Genomic DNA, 17,251 nt, shown 5'->3' with positions numbered 1-17,251 from the left:
AAATGAAACTAGTTTATATTTTTAGAATTACAAAATATATTAATTTTAAATATTAGCTAGTGAAAAAAGTTTTTTTTTCTATTTTCAATACCATGAATTTTAATTTCAATACATACGTTACTATACCTTTACTTTGCCCATACACCAAATCTAACTCATTATTTTTTAGAAATTGTCAATAAATCATGCTTAGTCTTCCATAATTAATTCAAAGTAAATAAAATATCGTTCACCACTTGTAAAATGAGATATATTAAAATTTGCACTATACTACAGATATTACAAATTAATTTTAAAATAAAATTTTAATAAAATACTAATTGAAATATTTTAACTTTAAATCACATTTTCAAATTTGCTATAAAATTATAAAATTAATTTTTAAATTCCTTGTTATGCTCAGAAATTATATATAACTGTTGGAAAGATCTCGCTATGCACACAAGACTGAGGGAAGGCACGTACGTTTGCAGCATAGTGATTGAATGTGAATACTTTAAACAAAAACACACATCCAAAGTATAATAAAAGCCTCATCTACCAAATCTCTTATCTTCACCTCATAAAATTAATTGTTTTATGTGGTGAGCTAGGTGTTTTGTTTGCCCCTCCAGATGCACACTTCACTCTTCTTTCCATTCTGTCTGCTTTAGAAAGTTGTCCTCTGTGAATGACATCCCAATAGCATATTCAGCCATGGTGGGAGTATTTACCCCATGGAAGCCCAAACATGCTATAATTCAGAAGATTTTTTTTCCTTCTTCTATTCTTAAGAGCCAGTTCTTAAACATTTACCACCATAAGGCTCTACGTTATGTATATACCCAAGGCTATTAATTAAATTATCAAAAAGTTTAAGCTGAGGATCAGTATTTTAAGTGTGTGCGTGTGTGTGTGTGTGTGTGTGTGTGTGTGTTTGTAAACTTGAAAGGAAATTGAGGGAATTACCTGTTGATGAGAATCCCCACCACTCTTTTCAGGGTAGAAAAAAAAATTTGATTGGTTGGAATTTAAGATGAGGCTCAATGAAATGGGAGAAGTCCCAAACAAATGAAATAACTGATTGTTATTTGGTAGTGTATTAACTCAGATGAAGAATTGGGGAAATTGAGAGAATGTTAAAGAAAAGGAACTCTACTTAATCATTATACCAGGGGAGATAAAATATGGTATTCTCATCCTTACTAGTTCATCAGTTTTTACTGAATCAAATCCAGCTTCCCTTCCCCTATGGAATTTAATAGTTAGAAAGAGGTCTGTTATAGTAACAATGACTTGAAAGACTATATACAGTTATTAAACTGTTGGAAAGGACAAGAAAACAAATATTAATTAAAACTTAGTAGTAACGCTTACTGTTGAAAAATACATACCTAGAACAGAAAGGGTAGATGATTCCTTTTACCACATTGACACTGAAGATTTTTTTAAATTAATATCTTTGAATGTGTAACAAATAAACAGTAACTCCAAGGTTTTTGAAGTTATAACAATGTGCTTATCAAATTAAAAAAAAAAAAACTCCAGCTGAATACTTTCCTTCTTGTAACAAAAGCTGTAGTGAAGATATATCACAAACAGATGGTGCAGAGGATGTGAGCCGGCTGGATGATGGCAGGATAATATCACTAAACCAGAATAAATTCCTGCTTGAGCCTGAGGATGGAACTGCTCAGAGAAATAGATAAGAAGCCAACATATCGGGGTTGGAAACACAGATATATCTGCTTAATATCTAAATAATGGATCTTAAAATATCAGAAAAGGTAGAGGATGGAATTGAGTTGTAGGCTAGGTCAAAGAGAGGTAGTTACATTCTCACTTGTGATGGTAATGTAAGGGCAATCCAAAGGAACTCTGTAGGGCCATGCAACCCTGTGGAGCTTTAAATAAATGCACATCTACAAATTCCAGCAAGCACTCCACAATTTCTGCAAGCCAGGATTGCTTAACATATGGCATGTGGGCATGCAGACCCTTTTATATGTGTAGATCTATATGCAAAAATGAGGAGGAATGTGGAATTGAAATGTGATAATTGTCCTTTTGTGCTTGCTCTTTTGGGTGTGCCTATGTGTGTTAAGGACTACTGTGGGTGAGAAAGGAAGTAAAGAGAAGGCAGGAGGCCTCGTTCACTCAAATCATCTACTTGTTGACTCAAATAGTGAAAAGTTGGACATTTATATGCATTGGTCCTTCCCTTAGTGAAATACAAGGCTAATGAAAAGCAAATAATGTTCAGTTGTGCAGAAGCTTAATTAATATAACATCAATAGAGTTTTAGATAGTTTAGGTTTGAAATTTGAACTAAAAATGTACAGAATGGAGATTTGAGATTTATTTCAGCGTGAATTCAACACCTGAATAAAACTTAAAACAATTTGTACATTTTATGTTTCAAATCTTTTAATGTCAAAGCAACAAACAATGCAGTTTAATTTAAAAAATACATGAAGTGATCATTACTTAGATTATTAATTCTCTCATTTACAGCTACATCTTAAATCATGTTATGATCTATTCACCAAAATCCATGAGTTAACTTTTTAAAGTATTTTGATGGACACCAATATATTTTATAACTCTTCTGTGCATATTTGAAAATGAAAGATGCTGTTAAGTTAGTATTTGGAGAAATTGAAAGAAAGAAATTTCAAGAGGCAGAGTCTGACAAAATGAATCATGGAAACAATCTGTTTTTAAGTATAAGATAATTTAAAAAGCCTAAAGATTGATGAGCAGTGCCATGCAAAAGTGTTAATTGACTACAGTAAATATTATGTGTAAGGCACAGAGCAGTTGATGGTGGGAGTGTCAAGAACTTTTTTAAAAAATTGTATTTTTATTGAAGTACAGCATACGTATAGAAAAGTACAAAAATCATAATTATACAGCTTGATGAATTTTTGAAGTGGGAGAAACCCACATAACCAGCACTTGGTTCAAGAACCAGAATATTTGCAGCCCCCAATGTTCCAACTTTTGCACTACTTGATCACGACATCTACTCCTAGGTTTCCAGGGGTAACCTGTATCCTGAATTCTGTAACTGTAGATGAGTTTTGGCCAAAATGTGTTCTTTTTCAAATCTCTCTTCCCATTCCATCCTTCTCCTCCTCCTTATGCTCATCATCATAGCATTTATACAGCACTTACCACATGCCAAGAGCCCTACATACATTGTGTTATTCAGTCTTTAAAAGAACCCTATAGAAAAATTCAAAAATAATTAAATAGCAACTCTATAAAGTAGGTATCATTATCATTATCTATATTGTGTAAATAAGGAAATTTAGGCTTGGAATATTTAAGTAAATATCCAGTAATAAAAGTCGTAAAAGACGGATCTTGGACTCAGTCACTCAAACTTTAGGACATTACGCTAACAGCATCCACCTTGTTTCCACATGACTAGTTTTACTCCTACAAAGCTTTAATTTCTTTGGAAAAAAATATCTCAATGCAGGGCACAGAAACTAAAATATTGATTGTTATAGCATCTGCCTGTACACACACATTCACACACACACACACACACACACACACACCTATCTACAGTGTATATATACATTAGTTTTATTGCACAGTTTAGGTATGTTTGGGGGTATGAAAACACATTGTTGGAGAAAGATTCATGTAAGTTTTCTTTTGAGAATCACTATAGCACCAAATCAGTTGAGAAAAACTGGTCTAACAAAAGGGAATGACACATTACAGTCATCTAAAGTATAATTCAGACTCTGAATTATATGATAGGGTGTAAAAGAAGTATAATGTAGCTCAGTGAAGTGAGCATTTAGTTCTGTTGGGGTGGATGTGGGTAGATTCAGGAAGGCTTCAAAAAAAGAAATTATTTTTTACTAGTTCTGGAAGGGATAATAGTGTTAAAAATAGAAAGAGTATTTGAGGCAGAGGAATTAGTACAATCAGGCACACAGGGCCACAGTTTGGGGGAGTGGTAAGGTATAGAAAAAATTGAAATGGAAAATGTAGAAAGGTCCACTGTAAGGCTGTGGACTTTCAGACCATAGAACCCAAACAGGTGGTCTCTTTGAACTAAAAGAGAGTCATGTCTAAATGCAATGTGTCATCCTGAATTGGATCTTGGAACTGAAAAAAGGCATGAGTGAAAAACTGGTGAAACCCAAAGAAAGTCTGGAGTTTAGATCATAGTAATGTACTCTAGTTTTGACAAATATACCATAGCTTCAAAAAATGTTAACATTGGGGCGCCTGGGTGGCGCAGTCGGTTAAGCGTCCGACTTCAGCCAGGTCACGATCTCGCGGTCCGTGAGTTCGAGCCCCGCGTCAGGCTCTGGGCTGAAGGCTCGGAGCCTGGAGCCTGTTTCCGATTCTGTGTCTCCCTCTCTCTCTGCCCCTCCCCCGTTCATGCTCTGTCTCTCTCTGTCCCAAAAATAAATAAAAAACGTTGAAAAAAAAATGTTAACATTAGGAATGAAGGATGGATATAGAAGAGAAGGAATTTTGTGTACAACTTATGCAACTTTTCTGTAAATCTAAATTTATCCCAAAATTAGAATTTTACTAAAAATAAAAAGAGCATTAGGTGTCAAAGAGATAACTGATTCATCTTGTTTGTTCCTCTTCTCATCATACCTTGGGCATATATTGGCTGCTCCATGGCCACTTGAAGGAGGAAAACAGCAGAATAAACCCTTTACTAACAGGAGGCAACAAAAGAACTTTATGTAGCTGTTGCATCCTAATCTTTTTGTTCCTTCCCACCCCCTCCCATTGCTTTACCCCAAGGAAAGTAAGTCTTGAAAAGAGAAATATGTTTATCTTAATCTGCTCTGGCTACTACTACAAAATACAAATGTTAGAGTGGTTTAGGCAACAGGAACTTAATGCCCACACTTCTGGAGACTGGAAGTTCAAGATCAAGGTGCCAGCAGGATTAGTATCCTCTGAGGGGTCTTTGTTTGGGTTGCAATATCATCATATGATCCTTCCTCAGTGTGTGGAGATAGACAGAGAGAGACAGAGAGAGAGAGCACTCTCACAAACTCTTTGGTCCTTTTTAAAAAGGCACTTATCCCATCATGAGGACTTGATTCCTCATGACCTCATCTAAACCCAATTATCTCTTAAGGGCCTCATCTGCAAATATTATCAAATGGGGGGGGGGGTGGCGGTAGGGCTTCAACATATGAATTTAGAGGGGAACACAATTAGTCTATAACAGTGTTAGGGTTAGGTTTATTAGGCAAATGGAGATAGATTACCTGACAGTAAGACCAGAGCCTCTCTACTCTAGGAGCATTCCAACCCATCCCAAACTCACAAGAAGAGCAGTCACTGACAACTAAATGTTCTCTCCTCCTGTCAAGTATCAGGTTGGTAAACATGAACACACAGGAAATATAAGGAGATTTTTGAGGATATACGCATAACTACCTTTTATACGGAATAACTCTGTGATTGATGACATGAATCAGATCTAGATGAGTTAGTTGCAAAATTGCCCAGAGTTATGTATACAAGAAAAGACCTAAGGGGAGAGTTAAGTTTCTACAAGGGCTGATGTGGTCCTCCTTGTCTCAGATATGATCTTCAGTGACTATGTATCTCCCCAGTGGATGTTCAACCCTCTATGTATAAGGTAATGTTGAAGATTACTCTGTCATATATTCTGAATATACTCAACTCATTTTAAAATCCTTAGGTAAATAAATACTGTTGCCATATGCAAGCATTGGTTGTGTCTAATGCTTTTATCAGCCTGAGCCTACCAGTGACATTTGTTGATACAATGGTCACTGAGATAAAACCTTTAGCCACAATTGATAGGGTGAAATAGATATGTAGAGCTTTACTTCCCAGTGAATACAAAACCATTCCTTTAGAGGCAAACATGAACAATCATGAAGTCAAAGGGAGCTGTAAGGGAATCCTTAATTATATCTAAAAAAAAATATATCATATAGATTACATTCTTTAATTACAATGTAGTAAAATATTAAACTGAGGGGGGGGAAACTAAAAAATTCTTTCTGTTTAAAAACTAAAAGTATATACCATTTTATAAAGGGATAGCATAAGGGAAATTAACAAACACTTAGAATTAAAAAAACAAAAAAGGACAACATGTTGAAATAAATACATAGGAAAAAACCAGTGAACTGAAGAGCATTAGCCATACACAAACACAAAAATGAGCAACAGAACTGGAACATAGTTCTTTAAAAATGTTAAGATTGAATCTTTGGCAAAGCTGATACTAGAAAAGAATAAAAGAAAAAAGAAAAATCAGAATGAAAGAACAGATATCACTTCAGAGAGGAAAGTCAAAACACAATTATAAAGAATATTACGAATAACTGCTAAGTAGTATAACACATTGGAAGCCTAGATGAAATGGATAACTTTCTGGGAAATTATACAATATCAATGTTGGAGTAAGAATAAAAAGAGGCGTGTCTGGGTGGCTCAGTCGGTTGAGCATCTGACTCTTGATTTCGGCCCAGGTCCTGATCCCAGGATTATGGGATTTAGCCTCACATCAGGCTTTGTGCTGAGCATGGAACCTGCTTAGGATTCTATCTCTCTCTCCCTCTGTCACTCTCCCCCACTTGCTCTCTCTCTCTAAAATTAAAAGAAAGAAAGAAAGAAAGAAAGAAAGAAAGAAAGAAAGAAAAAAAAAGAAAGACTGAGTAAATCAGAAACTATGGATTTCACAATCCCATAGCATTCTAGAAATAGTAATAATAATAGCCAACATTTGTATAACATTTACAAGTGCCAAGCACAGTTCTAAAACCTTTACATATATCAGTATATTTCTTCACAACAATTCTAAGCATTAGATGTTGTAATTGTTCCCATTTTACAGATAGGAAACTGGAGTCACGAATTAGTAAGTTGCCCACCGTCACACACCCAATGTGATGCAGAATAATGGTTTTATTGCATGAGGTTATATCAGACTCATCTTCTTAAATACTCTATAATACTGTCTCTCTAAATTGAAATGCCTTAACTTGATTCTAAAATATGTTTTTTCACAGTTTAACATCTCCAAAATAAGGATATGTCTAACACTGAGAACATCATTCACTACCTGTTGGCCTGGCACATTTAAAAAATGTATATCTCATAAACTTAGATGTTATTTCCAGTTTCATGAAGAGCAAAAATGCAACTGTCAGCATTTCAGCCAAATCATTTGAGGAAGGAATATGAGTCTTGGTGGTTTTCTGAAAAACTTATTTTTTGAGACCTTCTAATAAAATCAAAAAGTGTCAGCATCAGAATTTACAAATGGCGTCAGCTTCTTGGAAGAAATCATGGAGGTGAGAATGCTGCATCACCAATGCTTTTGTAGGCACAAAGGCCAATGCTATGTGCAAAACATGGCCACTGGTACTCAAAGCCTAATCATATGTATCTCTAAATAAATCTAAAAGGATATTTTTTTAAAAATGTTTCTGTATTTTCAGAGAGAGAGAGAAAGAGACAGAGAGAGAGAGAGAACAAGTGGGGAAGGGGCAGAGAGAGAGGGAGAGAAAATTCCAGACAGGCTCCGGTGCTATTAGCATGGAGTCTATTGCAGGGCTCCATCCCATAAACTGTGAGATCCTGACCTGAGCCAAAATCAAGAGTCAGACGCTTAACTGACCAAGCCCCACAGGTTCCCCTAAAAAATATTTTCAAAATATATAAAATAAAATACTCAGGGATAAGAAATGTATTGTGTAACTTTCTTCTCTTCATAGTCTATATAAATTACCTGTACATTTTACAATTGTTGGTATCTTGGGTATAATGAATATGGTAAAAGGCAAAGACCTCAATCCATATGACAGAGACTTTCACCAAATATCTATTATCACTTTTTTCTTTAGTAATTAGATTACTCTGGTCTTCCTGTCTCTGCCTCCTTTCTCAATATTAAGTTGGGTGTACTGAAACCAACTAAAGACTACAGTTCCCAGCATCCTTTGAAGCTAAATAAGATCATGTGACCACATTCCAACCGATGTTAGTGGTGGAAGTGATAGTGCATCTTCTAGGTTGCACCTCTAAGGCGAAGAGTCAGCTGTCTCTTTTCTTTTCTCACATTCCTGTTTTCTGGAACATGGCAGCAGTTCAAGCATCCATCTGAGGCTGTGAGATGCTAGCCACATTTTGAGTGTGTGGAATCACCGATAGGAGCCAACTCTGTGTCTTAGGATTAATGTGACAAATAAGTACTAAAGGATACCCAACTAAAGACTCTTAAGTTTTGATTGGTGGAAACAGTGAAGACTTTTTTTTTTCCTGGAAGTCTATATTTTATTTAGAGTTTATATGTTAATTAGGATTGGTGTGTTCTGAAATTCACTATCAAAGCTTAAGAAACCAAGAAATAATATTTTCAAGAGAAAGAGATTTTCTCTAAAACAATATTCTTAAACTTTGGTTACACACAAAACAGACTAACGTTTAAGATCACAGCCACTGAGTTGATACTGTAATAAAAATGCAATATCTTATTCTTATATATATATTTTTGAGTGTATTTCTTCTGAGAGACTGAGTGCGGGGGGGGGTGGGGGGGGGTGCAGAGAGGGAAAGAGAATCCCAAGCAGGCTCCATGCTCAGTGCAGAGCCCAATGCTGGGGCTTGATCCCACTACCTACAAGATCATGACCTGAGCTGAGATCAAGAGTCAGACAACCAACTGAGCCATCCAGGTGCTCCTTATCCTTATGTCTTGATTAAATTACAAAGACTTTAAAATATCTGATGCTTTGTCAGAGACATGGGAGGAAGACTCCTCTAAAAGGAAACACCTTTTTCTCAATTGTTATGAAGCATAATTTATTAACTTCTTAATGAAGCTTATTAACTTCTGCAGGCTTGATGTGTATGTGTGTGTGTGTGTGTGTGTGGGTGCATGCACACACATGTGCACATGGGTGGGTATGAGACAGAACCAGGATTTAATAAAACATGTTATAAGGTTTTAATTTAGCTTAATATTTCTAGTTTTAAAAATAGAGTCTTTTCATTCCCCTTTCCACCAAAGAAAGCATGTTGTTTTACAACATACTTAAGGAAATGGGATGTAAGATTTTACTAAAGAGCTTATCTTGGCAAAATTAGACTTGGGGCACTTCCAATTTCCCACATGGAATATAAATTCTCATGAGAGATGACCTTTTCATTTACAGTCAGCTATTCGGCTAATATGGGAAGTCAGTGGATGAAGTATTACATCAAAAACACATGAAGTTTAATAGGCGAAACTGTACCAAACCATTATGAAATGCCAATGAATTACTTTGTTCCTTAAATTAATTATTGTAAAAAAGGGACTCATTTTTATTTGCCTCAAAAAGTATATGTTTTAGAACAGAAACTATAACAGCTTCATATAAAAACATAACCATGTTTTAAAAATATAACTCATTTTAGGGATCATATTAATGTTAGCTATGATAATATTATTGATTATGCTACTTGCAAAGTGTTGGGACTGATATTAAGTTCTTTGTCTACATTTATGTTAATATTTTCACCTAACAATTTAGTAAGGTATTATAATCCCCGTTTTCAAGATGAGAAAACTGAGGTAGATAGAAATTAATTTGCCCAGAGTCATACCAATAGTAAATGATAGTGATCCAATTCAAAATCAGGTCCTAATCCAGTTTCTTCTATATCACAAAGATTCACATTTTGAATAAAATCCAAAAATCTTTTGAACTTTAGATGTAAGCTACATAAATGTGTTTATGTATGCATTTACACAAACACTCATAGATATTAAAATAATAGATGATGCTAGTTATCATCTAGAATTTTATCAAAAGGAAGTACAATATATGAAAAAGAGAGCATAAACATTAGTGTGGACTTAGTTTTATTAGAAAAGGACATTTTTTCAAAGATAGTTCCAGCTATATCTTGGAATAGAGGACATAGCTGAAAGCTAATACATCTATATTATAACAGGACAGCCCATTTAAAGCAATTTGATGCTCATTGAGTACATTCGCATGACTTTTTAAGATTATGAAACCTGCCTTGTCTTGCCAAGGACAAATGAGTGGCCTGCTACTCAACCAACTGTGTTGTTTGATATGAGGATTAACATCCCTCCACCTAAATCATTAGCTTATAAAATTGAAGACAGTTTTTTGGCAGAAATTAGCTGATGTTCCAGGTGGTATCTCTCTGCATTTTTTATTAGGATGACAATTAAACCACCTCTAATAACAAGAACATTATAATAAAAAAATAAATATCATAGGTAAATATCAAGGGTTTTAAAGATCTATGCTCTTTTTAGTTCTGATATTAGGTGGACAAATTTTATCAAGGGATTCTGATATTCACTAATGTTATTTTCAAATATTAATGGCTCTGCTGTCCAGGTCTTCAGGAAAAATTGTTAGTCTTCTCATATTCTATTAATATTTTATATTTGTACTTTATACCAAGATAGGAAAACAATCCTCTTCCATCAGTTCTATCAGTTTTTTTTTTTTTTTTTTTAATTTTTTTTTCAACGTTTTCCATTTATTTTTGGGACAGAGAGTGACAGAGCATGAACGGGGGAGGGGCAGAGAGAGAGGGAGACACAGAATCGGAAGCAGGCTCCAGGCTCCGAGCCATCAGCCCAGAGCCCGACGCGGGGCTCGAACTCACGGACCGCGAGATCGTGACCTGGCTGAAGTCGGACGCTTAACCGACTGCGCCACCCAGGCGCCCTCTATCAGTTTTTTTAAGAGCCTATTTTTTTAGAGCATTTTTAGGTTCACAGAAAACTTAGTGGACTTGTAGCGCAGTGAAACTATTGCATATGATACTATAATAGTGGATTCTTCTCGTTATATATTTCTCAAAATCCATAAAATATACAATACCAAAAAGGAACCTTAATATAAACTACAGACTTTGGGTGATAATAATGTGTCAATGTAGGTTCATTGTTTGTAACAAATGCATCATTGTGGTGCAGAATCTTGGTGGTGGGGAAGGTTATGCATGTCGTGAGGAAGGGGTGAGTCAGGGGCTAAATGGGAACGTTTAGTACTTTCCACTAGTCTGGTGGAATTAATTCCAGATATGCAAGTTTGGTTTAGCATTTGAAAATCAACCAGTGGATATCATCACATTCATAGAAAGGAGTTAATAGGATCTTTTCAAAGGATACAGAAAAAGGTTTTGGTAAAATTTGACACCCATTTATGATTTAGCTTTCAGCAAACTAGTGCCAGACAGAACTTCCTTAATTTAATAAAGTTTTCTATAAAAAACCTACAGATAACATCATTTATAGTGATGGAAAATTATATACAGACAGTCCCTGACTTACAATGGTTTGACTCACAATTTTAATTTTTTAGTATGCAGTGGTGCAAAAGCAATAAGCAAGCGTTCAGTAGAAAGTGTAATTCGAATTTTGGTTTTTGATATTTTCCCGGGTTAGTGATATGTGGTATGATCAGTACTTTTTCGTGATGTGGGGCAGCAGCAGTGGGCTGCAGCTCCCAGTCAGCTATACTGTCATGAGGGGAAACAACTAACACAGATAGGATCATTCTGTACCCTTACAACCATTCTGTTTTTCACTTTCAGTACAGTGTTCAATAAATTACATGAGATAGTCAACACTTTATTATAAAATAGGCTTTGTGTGATGATTTTGCCCAACTGTAAGCTAATGTAAGTGTTCTGAGTATGATTAAGGTAGGCTAGGCTAAGCTATATGTTCAGGAAGTTAGGTATATTAAATGCATTTTCAAGTTACAATATTTTCTTTTCTTTATTTTAGAAAGAGACGAGTGTGCAAGTGGGGGAGAGGGGCAAAGGGAAAGAGAGAGAGAGAGAGAGAGAGAGAGAATCTTAAGCGGGCTCTGTGCTAAGCACAGAGCCTGACACAGAACTTGACCCCATGACTTTGGAATCATGACTTGAGCCAAAATCAAGAGTCAGACATTCAACCAACTGAGCCACTCAGGCGCCCCAACTTATGATAATTTGAACTTATAATGGGTTTATCAGAATGTAACTCCACTGTTAAGTTAAGGAAGATCTGTATTTTTTCTCTGAATTCTGGAACATAGAAAATATGACCACTATCGCCATTTCTATTCAACACTGTAATGAAGGTTCAGGAGGCAATGCAAGAGAATAAAATACATAAATATATGAAAGGGAGAAATAAACCTATCCCCTTTTACAAATAACATGATTGTATATGTGAAAGTACCTAGAATAATCAAGTAAATTTTGGAATTAAGAAAATTTACCACTGTTGCCGAGTGTAAAGTCAAAAGGCAAATATTCTTTTTCATATATAATGGCAACAAATAATTTGAAAAAAAATGAAAAATAAGCAGTATCATTAACATAGTATAAAAATACTTCAATATTGAGGCACCTGGTTGGCTCAGTCAGTGAAGCATGTGACTCTTGATCTTGGGGGTACAAATTCAAGCCCCACATTAAGCGTAGAGGTTACTTAAACATAAAAGCTTACCAAAAAAATGCCTCAATTATCTAGTGGTAAATCTAACAAAAGATGCTCAAAATCTCTACTCTAAACCTAGAAAACATTTCTGAGAAAAAACTAAAGGAGACAAATAAATGAAGTTTTATGCCATTTTCATGGATTGGAAGCCAATATTTGTAAGATGTCAATTTTCCCTACATTAGCTTCTGAATTCAATGATCATTGGAATCTAAATTACAGCATGGGATTTTTTTCGGGAGGGTGGGTGGGTGGATATTGGCAAACTATTTCAAATACTTATAAGAGAATCAAAATTAGCTAGAATAGCCAAAGCAATCTTAAGCAAGAAGAAAAAAGTTGCAGGGATTAAACTTCCAGGTATCACACATAGTATAAAACTACATTATGTGGTATGGACATAAGTGAATAGACTACTGAAAGAACAGCAAATGAAAAGATGGATCCATACATGTAAGATTACCATATTTTAAACAAGGATACCACCACTATTTAGTGAGAAAAATATGGTCTTTTATTTTTTTTTTTTTTTTTTTTTTTTTTTTTTTTTTTTTTTTTTTATTTTTGGGACAGAGAGAGACAGAGCATGAATGGGGGAGGGGCAGAGAGAGAGGGAGACACAGAATCGGAAACAGGCTCCAGGCTCCGAGCCATCAGCCCAGAGCCTGACGCGGGGCTCGAACTCACAGACTGCGAGATCGTGACCTGGCTGAAGTCGGCCGCTTAACCGACTGCGCCACCCAGGCGCCCCAAAATATGGTCTTTTAATGGTGCAAGAGCAATTGGATAGCTAGATGGGAAAATGAATTTTGACTTTCTGTGTCACTATACACAATTAGTTTATAATGGAGAGTAGCCTTAGTGTCATCAATATAATAATAGGGTTTGTAGAAGAAAACATGCAGATATCTTCAGGACATCATGTTAGGCAAATATTTCTTTAAAAGGACACTAACAATGGGTTAAACTTCAATAAAATTAAAAACTTCTGTTTATCGAAGTTATGATTAAAAGAATGAAATGCTATGATTAAAAGAATGGATAAGCCAACTACAGCCTTGTAGAAGATATTTTCAATATGCATATGTGCTAAAGGCTTGTATTCAAATGTATAAAGATTTTCTATTAATCAAAAAGAATAAGACAAACAACCCCATTTTTAAAAGACATGTAAAATGCTTGAACAGGAATGTCAGAGAAGAGGATGTCCAGTTGGCCAGTGAGCATATGAAACTTGTCCCATAGTCCTCTAGGAAATGCAAATAAAAGCCACATGACCTACTAACTACTTCTACCTCAATTTCTACAACGTAAAATGATTAACAAAAACAATATACACATTTCTAGTAGAAGTATAATTGGTGTTTGTTAGTATCCACTGAAACTAAGATATGCTTATTTAATAACCCTCTAATTCCACATCTTGGTTAAAAAAAATGAAAAGTGTATGATGGCCATCATGAAATATGTAAAATAATGTTAGTTGCTACTTTTTCTTAAGCACAAACTGGAAATTGTCTGAATTGTCACTGTTAAAATTGATAAATTGTGCTGTAATAAGACTATTGAATATCATGTAATAATAAAAAATAAAGAGCACTTGTGACATGCGAAAATACAGATTAATGAATCTCAATGTATTGGCTGAAAGTAGCTAGGTGAAAAACAGTATAAACAAAATGATTTCATTCTGAAGTTCAAGAGCAATGAAGACTCATCTATGGTGATGGAGCTAGAATACAGGTACCTCTGTGAGGAGAATATTGTTTGGAAAGTGAAATGAGAAAGCCTTCAGAAATGCTAAAAATTTTCTTTATACATGTCCCATTTTTATGGTTTACTGCATATATATTATACTTCAAGTAAGAAAAAATATGAAAACATTTGGAATAGTATAGAAGTTGGCTAGAGAGGAGATAATGATGGCTTGGACCTGTGTGTGAGAAGTAGAAATGATCAGAAGTGATTATATTGAAAAATATTTGAAAGTACTATCAATAAGACTTACTGATGGATGTAATCTAGAAAGTGAAAGAACAATAAAGGTGATGGCACTTTTGTTTCTTTTTTTTTTTCTTTTTAGTTTACAAATGATGAGTAGTGGCATCATTATGAAAATGGGGAGGACTGAAAAAAGTTCTAGGGGAAGGGAGTAGTATGAATTTTAGGTTCATAAAATTCTGTTAAACCTCCAACTAGAGATCAGAGGTGATGTCAGGGGCTGGTGACACACATTGTAGAAATTTGGTGACTTCAACACATAGAATGGAAAGTCATAGGATAGATGTATAACATATATTGCAGAGATGAGGTTAATTATGCTATAAATATATATTGATAGATGAATAGATCAATAGAGAAGATAATGGGAGAGTAGATAGGAACATAGGTTTTTGAATTAGAGTCTTAATTCAATCTGTCTCCCACACTCACTCGCTGTATCATATGAGAAAACTGTGTAAGTTTTCCTTGCTTTCATTTCTTCACCTGCAAAGTGTCAGCTAACAGAATCTAACAAGTAGATACAGGGTTAAGGTAGGGATGGGATAAAGGAGACATACTTTGCCTCTTTTACATTGTAAATATGAAATTAAAACTAGCTATAGATATATATGTAAAAAACACAAAAGCAGGTATAGGCAGTTGACAAAAGAAAAAATAATGGCCAAAAAAACTTGAAAGACTATTCACTAACACTTGCAAATAAAGTAAATGCAAAAATGCAAATAAAGCAATAATGGTGTATCCTTTTCATTCTTCACATTAGTAAATTTCTGTTTGTTTATAGCAGTTTTATTCATAATTACCAAAAATGGTTGCAACCAAGAATTTCTTCAGAAAGTCAATGAATACGGGCAGCTGGGTGGCTCATTAAGCAGCTGACTCTTGATTTCAGCTCACATCATTATCACACAGTCATGGTTTGGGAGATCAAGTCCTGTGTTGGGCACTGTGCTGACTGTGGAGCCTGGTTGGGATTCTCTCTCTGCCCCTCTCCAGCTTGCATGCGTGCAAGATTGCTCTCTCTCTCTCTCAAAATAAAGAAATAAACATTAAAAAAATTTTTTTAAAGGAAAGTAAATGGATAAACAAACTATAGTACATACATTAATACAATGAAATATTATTTTAGTGATAAAAAGAAATGAGCTATCAAGCCAAAAAAATACAGAGGAAATTTAGTGGGTATTGCTTCTTTAAGAAACTTAAAAGTCTGCATCAGCAAACCATTCCAACTATATGATATTCTTTCCGGAAAAGACAAAAATGTAGAGATAGTAAATAGATCAGTGGTTTCTAGGAGTTCAAAGGTAGGGGGAGGAAAAGATTAGCAGGTGAAATCCAGGGGAATTTTAGAGTAGTGAAAATATTCTGTATGATAACTGTAATGATAGATTCATCACATTATGCATTTATCAAAACTCATTGAAATGTATTGCACAAAAAATAATCCTAGTGTATATTGCAGGGTTTAGTTAATAATAATTGACATTGCTTTAACAATTATAACAAATGTATTACACTAAGGCAAGATGTTAACAGAGAAACTGAGAAGAGAGGAGAGAAGTGGGATACGGGAACTTGCTGTACTATAAATCTGTCCAATTTCACGTAAACCTGAAAGTGCTCTAAAAAATAAAGCCTACTAATAATTTTTTTTAAAAAAGAAGTCCTTTATGATCATAAAAACCAAAGCAATGTGTAGATTATTCTCCAGTTGAGTGATATTTAATCTGTAAAAAATCTATCATGAGCATCATCTGAGACCAACAATGTCCATGAAGAAGGTTAACCTTTCCAAGCTGCAAGCAGAACAAAGGTCAAGTCTTCTTGGCTAAAGATAGTATGGTGTAAGACCTAAAATTAAGGTCCCAAATTATGTGCTGTTTGGATATATGGTGACATCAGGAGGGCCTTAAATGTCCTAAGTGCAAATTCCCCTCCTTATTCTGCCCTCACAGGTAAGGACTCTAGCCAAACAAGCCTCCTAATCAAGGAGATGTGGCATAGTGCCTGCTTATCCTTGAGTAACAGGTTTCAGTTCCCTGCTGGCCTGCAGAATTATTCCAACAACCTAGTCCCTCCCACAGGAAGCAGGAGTCACCTTACCTTCTTGATACTATGAAGTCTGTTTCCTATAGTGCCTGATTGTTCACTCTGTTCTTAAATGCAACCTGTGTGGCTCTGTGTGATATGTAGTGTCTTCCTCCCTTGGTCTGTGCATATATGTAATTAATTAACTGTTATGAATCTCAGCTGTTCAGCATTGGGATTCATGTTCCACCATTTCCCAACCCTAGATGGGAATCCCTCCCTCATCAATAGGATGAATGGGAAGAGATTAAAACAGGTGGGTCTTGTACTTAAGTAAAACAGTGGGGAGAGACTGGGACCCCTAATGGGACTCCAGATACTCAAAATTCCCTCTAGCATTTGGAGAGAGGGGACAGAGGTCTGCCTGCTCTAAACATCCTGAGATTACTAATGCACAATGTGGGCACCTGCCAACTAGTAGAGTTTAGATGGCTTTTGCCACACATACGGGTAGGGGCATAGCTCTAGTAAAGGCTTGGGAATGTAAGACCACACCACGGAGCTCCAGAAGGTGTCCAACATACTTAATGCTCACAAGAATCTCCTCAGTGTACATATATGGATGAATGAGGTTCAACTGATGGTTCTCTCCCTTATAAAGACTACTTTCATAGCTTCTTCCTGATGTGAGTCATTCCCTGCATTCCTAAGGCCTTTCTTCAATGTGAATTT

The 17,251-nt window shown here is 35.3% G+C and overlaps 1 long non-coding RNA gene across 3 annotated transcripts in view; it reads right to left on the bottom strand.

Annotated features, from left to right (window-relative positions):
• Positions 1-1,541: 1,541 nt before the first annotated feature.
• The window catches only part of LOC131494262 (uncharacterized), an 83,021-nt gene continuing 67,311 nt past the window's right edge, over positions 1,542-17,251 (bottom strand). For all 3 annotated transcript variants that reach the window (XR_009253281.1, XR_009253280.1, XR_009253279.1), the window contains one exon: positions 1,542-1,668. This is a non-coding gene — a long non-coding RNA (uncharacterized LOC131494262). The remainder of the gene's footprint in view (positions 1,669-17,251) is intronic.

This window comes from Neofelis nebulosa, chromosome 14 (genome assembly GCF_028018385.1).
Source record: "Neofelis nebulosa isolate mNeoNeb1 chromosome 14, mNeoNeb1.pri, whole genome shotgun sequence".
NCBI lineage: Eukaryota > Metazoa > Chordata > Mammalia > Carnivora > Felidae > Neofelis > Neofelis nebulosa.
This window is presented reverse-complemented; position numbering and strand designations above follow the sequence as displayed.